The sequence below is a fragment of the Hyperolius riggenbachi genome, chromosome 9 (assembly GCF_040937935.1).
Source record: "Hyperolius riggenbachi isolate aHypRig1 chromosome 9, aHypRig1.pri, whole genome shotgun sequence".
Taxonomy (NCBI): domain Eukaryota; kingdom Metazoa; phylum Chordata; class Amphibia; order Anura; family Hyperoliidae; genus Hyperolius; species Hyperolius riggenbachi.
Genome location: NC_090654.1, coordinates 71,601,563 through 71,608,107, shown reverse-complemented (window position 1 = coordinate 71,608,107; position 6,545 = coordinate 71,601,563).

Sequence of the window (6,545 nt, the reverse complement as noted above, 5' to 3'; positions counted from 1 at the left end):
CCTCAGGCCAAAGTGCCTTAAAGAGACTCCGTAACAAAAATTGCATCCTGTTTTTTATCATCCTACAAGTTCCAAAAGCTATTCTAATGTGTTCTGGCTTACTGCAGCACTTTGTACTATCACAGTCTCTGTAATAAATCAATGTATCTTTCCCCTGTCAGACTTGTCAGCCTGTGTCTGGAAGGCTGCCAAGTTCTTCAGTGTTGTGGTTCTGTGATGCATCTCGCCCCTCTATGCACACTGCCTGTGTGTTATTTAGATTAGAGCAGCTTCTCTCTTATCTTTTACAAACTGGATAAATCGTCCTCTGAGCTGGCTGGGCTTTCACATACTGAAGAATTACATACAGGCAGAGCTGTCTGCACTCTGCAGGAAGAAACAGCCTGACACTTCAGTGGAAGATAGCTGCAGGGGGAAAGAAACACACAAATGATCTCTTGAGATTCAAAAGGAAGGCTGTATACAGCCTGCTTTTGTATGGATGTATTTTCTATGTGTGGACATACTGTACATCAACCTACTTCCTGTTTTGGTGGCCATTTTGTTTGTTTATAAACAAACTTTTTAAAACTGTTTTTAACCACTTTTAATGCGGCGGGTAGCGGCGAAATTGTGACACAGGGTAATAGGAGATGTCCCCTAACACACTGGTATGTTTACTTTTGTGCGATTTTAACAATACAGATTCTCTTTAACAGTCTATATGCCACACTTGAAGCGCCCCAAGTGCGGCATATAGACTGTTAAGGCACTTTGTTTGGCCTGAGGAAGTGGGCATAGACCCACGAAACACATCTGTGCTTATTATTCTATTAAACTTCCTTACCTAAAGTGAGTTTGTCATCTATGAGGTAAGCCACCTCAATCCTTTTCATTTTATTGATTTTAAAGTGTTTTATATCCATTGGGCGCCTCTTTACCTTCTACTGTACTTCCTTAGGGAGGGGAATTTTTATTACCACAGATCTTCGACGCATATATGCACATCCCTATCTTTGGGCCACTTCAAAAGTTTGAGATTTGCAGTTAGGTTGGGTTCCAGCATCCATCATTTTCAGTTCCAGGCTCTTCCCTTTGGGATATCCTCGGCTCCTCGCATCTTCACAAAGGTTATGGTAGAGGTGATGAGGGTGCTAAGGCTTCAGGGGGTCTCCATTATCCCTTATCTGGACAACATGTTGATCTATGCGCAGTCGGAACAGGTTCTGGCGCACAGGGATCTAACTGTGACAAGCTTACCTTCCAGCGACAGGTCCCGTGACGGCTCCGGCGTGGTCCGGGCGAGCAGCGGGACTGCCGCGCTGGAATCCTCTGGCGGCAACCTTGGCTTCCCTTCGGCGGTGTCTTCCGGCTCGCGGGCGACCCAAAGGTTGCATCACGTGAGTTCTAGTGAGCCTTATAGGCTCAGGAGGAGGGTTTAGGATGACAGCAGGTGATGTCATAAGTGACATCACCAAAATGGGAGTGGTTACTGATTGAGGAGTTTTGTATTTAAAGCCAAGAGCATTCAGTGCTCGCTGACCTTGATACTAATCAGTTCGCTGGTTTTTGGTCTAGTTAGCTACTTTGAGCTACATTAATATATTGTGTAGACTCACTCACAGATAGTCAGTTTTTATTATATATATATATATATATATATATATATATATATATATATATATATATATGTAATTATTTCATAATATCCTCCTGATATTATTGAAGTAACATCTTACTGTATATTTATCTGTGTACTGACTTCTTGCTTGTTTCCTGACCTCGCTCTAGTCTAGTCCTTCTGTACTGCTGCCATCTCATTTACGTTACTGACTCGGCCTGTCCCTGACTCTGTTAGTGTCTGATCCTTGCAATACGACTGACATCTGATACACGTGTATGACCCCAGGTTCGTACTGAGCCGCCGATTTTTCATTGGTGGGCCCCGTCCACCCCGCCTCCTGGGGCCCCAGTGCTGAAAAGGAGGGGGGCACAGGAAGGGGGAAAGCCAGCGGCAGCAACGGGAAATAGCTTACCGAGAGTCATAATCGATAGCTCTGCGTGCCGCTGGTCTGGTCTTCTGCACTGACACTGTCCAATCACGCTCTCGCAGTACTTCCTGTGAGAGCGTGATTGGACAGTGCAGTGCAGGAGACCAGACCAGCAGCGGCACGCAGAGCTATCTGATCCCGGTAAGTGATTCCCGCTCGCTGCCGGCTGCAATTTGAGGGGGGAGCGCGGAAGGGGGGGCCTTAGGCGAGGGAGGAGCTGTGCCTGCTGCCCCCCTTCCAAGGTGGGGGGAACTTAGACCTGGCTCTCTGCTTACCTAACTGGGGACACCTGTGACCTGCCTACCTAAGCTGGGGGGGGGGGGGCTCCAGCCTCCAGGTAAGGGGGAAGGCTTCCCCCCAGCTGCTCTGTGCCCACTGCCCCCCCTTTCAGCATGGGGGCCCCCACTAACTGGTGACCTGCCTACCTAAACTGGGGACATCTACACCTGGGTATATCTATACTGGGGAGTGGGAAACCTATATACCTGCCTACCTAAACTGGTAAATCTGCCGCCAATCTGATTGCATTTTGTGGGGAAATCTGCCGCCAATCTGATTGCATTTTGTGGGGAAATCTGCCGCCAATCTGATTGCATTTTGTGGGGGATATCTGCTGCCAATCTTATTGCATTTTGTGGGGGATATCTGCCACCAATCTGATTGCATTTCCTGTCCTCGGTCTCAGCTGTCTCGCGTGCTTTACGTACACGACCGCTGGGAACGAGGACAGGACTGGAGAAGGACTCAGAGCTGTGCGCCGCATTTGTGGCTATGAGAACTGCGCATCCGCAGCAGGACCTGGCGGCCATCTTAATTGGGGAAACTGAAGATGACCTGAGGGATTGGGTCCCCCCCCCGCCCCCCCCCCCCCCCCCCCGCCCCCCCCCCCCCCCCCCCCCTGGAGCCTGGGAGTTTAAAAAAAAAAAAAAACTCGGCAGAATGAAACGGGGGGGGGGGGGGGGGGGGGGGTTGGGTTCGGACGGGGGGGGGGGGGTGGATGGCGTCCCCCAGGGATGATAAAACACAATAGGCATTTAACTTTTTTTGTTTTTCACCTCGTAAGTCCTTTGAAGAGATGAGGTCTAGTAATGGACAAGGGGTATGACAAAAAGTGCAGTGGATAGTAGGCCTGATCGATTTTAGGAAAGTATAGGAAAGTATTGGTTTGCTCGATTTCTGTCCAAAATTGCAATTATGAATCGACTCACAATTTTTGATACACAATGATCAATCAGCACACTGATTGTAAGTATGAGTGCCCCCAGTATAGGTAGCCAAGTATAAGTTCCCCAGTATAGTTTACTCCACTTTGGGGGGGGGGGGGGGGGGGTTGCAGAGACACGAGGGAGAGAGTGAGGCATGCGGTGGCAGGCACACACAGGCAGGGAAGTTGGGGATTCCCTGATGGAACTTTTTCTCCCCATTTTTGGGGGAGAAAAGGTGTGTCTTATACAGCGGAAAATACGGTGTCCATGTGATATATTTGATAGCACAGATGGTTCCGGGTTACTCTGTGTAGAAGCTGGTAACGACAAGGCTCCATCTCCTACTGTACTGTATCTTGGCATCACTGTACACACATTGCTTTACCATCGAGATGTACACTTCAGCAGATATGCTATGGAGATAAAATATTATATGGACTTTGTGTTACTGTGAGTTTTCTCCAGGAGCTTTCGTTCCGTCCCATATCTCAAAAATATATTGGTTGGTTAATTGACTTCCCTCCAATAAACTAAAGGTGGCCATACACTGACAGATGACCCCCAGATTCGAACAAGAGATAGATCCCTCTGTGGCACACATGTAATTAGGGCCCCGGGAAATGTGGACACAGGGTACAGCTGAAAACCGCCTCGCCCTGCTCCTGCTAAAGTCCCAGTGGCATTAATTACTTTTCCCCCTGTAGGATGCATTCGACTTGGGGTAACACAGAATTCGGCATCCAGCTATTGCTGCCACCCAAATTACGGATTATGCACTGCAATACAACTAATCAACATTGCGGGCTATGCCAGTGCCTGGTGAGCTAAAATTTGCAGTGCCCTTTTTGGACGATTTACCATCTGTGATTTAAACAAAGAGGAATCAAACAGGAATCAAGTACTGCCACACACTGCAAACAGATTTTAAATAGATTTCAATCTATGGAACCACCACCGCCGTACTGCAGGGTTGACTGGTGGGCCCCTCAGGTCTCCCCTATTTAGTTTTCCATCCGCGGTCCCAGCAGAGTGTTGGCAGCAGAGATGTTCAACTACGAGTTCTGGTGAAATCCGGATAGTTGCTATCCGGATTTCACCCATTTACCTGTGCGGGCTGGGCGGGGGGGGGGGGGGGGGGGGGGGGGGTCAAGCTTACCTATCTGACGTCTTCATCGGTCCGTCCCTCAGCGCCTCCCACGATGCGGTCCACACGCATCACGTGACTACCCCAATAGACCAAGAACCAGCGAACTGATTAGTATCAAGGTCAGCGAGCACTGAATGCTCTTGGCTTTAAATACAAAACTCCTCAATCAGTAGCCACTCCCATTTTGGTGATGTCACCTCTGACATCACCTGCTGTCATCCTAAATCCTCCTCCTGAGCCTATAAGGCTCACTAGAACTCACGCGATGCAACCTTTGGGTCGCCTGCGAGCCGGAAGACACCGCCGGAGGAAAGCCAAGGATGCCGCCAGAGGATTCCAGCGCGGCAGTCCCGCTGCTCGCCCGGACCACGCCGGAGCCGTCACAGGACCTGTCACTGGAAGGTAAGCTTGTCACAGTTAGATCCCTGTGCGCCAGAACCTGTTCCGACTGCGCATAGATCAACATGTTGTCCAGATAAGGGATAATGGAGACCCCCTGAAGCCTTAGCACCCTTATCACCTCTACCATAACCTTTGTGAAGATGCGAGGAGCCGAGGATATCCCAAAGGGAAGAGCCTGGAACTGAAAATGATGGATGCTGGAACCCAACCTAACTGCAAATCTCAAACTTTTGAAGTAGCCCAAAGATAGGGATGTGCATATATGCGTCGAAGATCTATGGTAATAAAAATTCCCCTCCCTAAGGAAGTACAGTAGAAGGTAAAGAGGCGCCCAATGGATATAAAACACTTTAAAATCAATAAAATGAAAAGGATTGAGGTGGCTTACCTCATAGATGACAAACTCACTTTAGGTAAGGAAGTTTAATAGAATAATAAGCACAGACAATGTGTTTCGTGGGTCTATGCCCACTTCCTCAGGCCAAACAAAGTGCCTTAACAGTCTATAGCTGCACTTGAGGTGCTTCAAGTGTGGCATATAGACTGTTAAGGCACTTTGGCCTGAGGAAGCGGGCTGGGCGGGGGGGGGGGGGGTGTGTCAAGCTTACCTATCTGATGTCTCCTTCGGTCTGTCCCTCAGCGCCTCCCACGATGCGGTCCATGCGGCAGTCACATGATTACAAACACTCCCTCCTTCCGGGTTGAAGGAGGAAGTGTTTGTAGTCACGTGATGCGTGTGGACCACATCGTGGGAGGCGCCGAGGGACGGATCGAAGAAGACGTCAGACAGGTAAGCTTGACACCCCCGCCCAGCCAATACAGGTAACTGGGTGAAATCCGGAAAGCAACTATCCGGATTTCACCCAAATTCGTAGTTGAGCATCTCTGGTTGGCAGCGGAGCTTACACTCACCTGTCCCACGGTGTGATACCTTGTGTGTCCTCTATCCATCCCAGCTGGCTACATGTTCCCCAGTGGCAGTTACATATCCACATACATGCTGTTAGCTCAGGGGGAACAGGTGCACCGGTGGGGATGAAGACAGGACACAGGAAGAGAGCGCCGGAGGACAGGTGACTGTAAGCTGCATTGCATTGCTGTCTTAAATGTGAGGTGAAAGCCACAGTCTGCAGAACAAGGAGTACAATTGTTACAGTCCTAACAGGGACATGGGATTGTCACGTCACTAAAGAAATACAATAACACAAACTGCTATAGTGAGATCACAATTTGTCAGTGATGATCTATGGTGACAGAAGTACAGAGGGGTGTCCATGTGTCAGTGAGCATGAAAAATTACAAATAGGGGTACACAGGGGTTTTCATGTGTCAGTAAAGATGTATGGTGACAGACAGGGGTAGAGGGGGTTTTCGCATGTAATTTTAAAAGTACATACACAGACAGAAATAAAGGGGTCTTCACATGGCATTAATGACATATGATGACAGATAAATGAAGAGGGTTTCTATAAGTCAGTAAGCATGTATACCGACAAAAGAACGGTACAGGTGATCTGCATGAGTCAGTAAGGATAACAGACCTAGGTACAGAGGAGTCTCCTCCATGAGTTTAAATGCACAATGGCAGACAGAAGTGTAGGGGGTCTCCATGTGTCAATAGGCATACATGGTGACAAACGGGTGCTGTGACTAATGTGTTAGTAAGGATGTAGGATGACAAAAAAAATAGAGGGGTCTACATGTGCCTGTAAGGGTATGAGATGACAGAGGTACACAAGGACTGTCGGCAATGATGTGCAA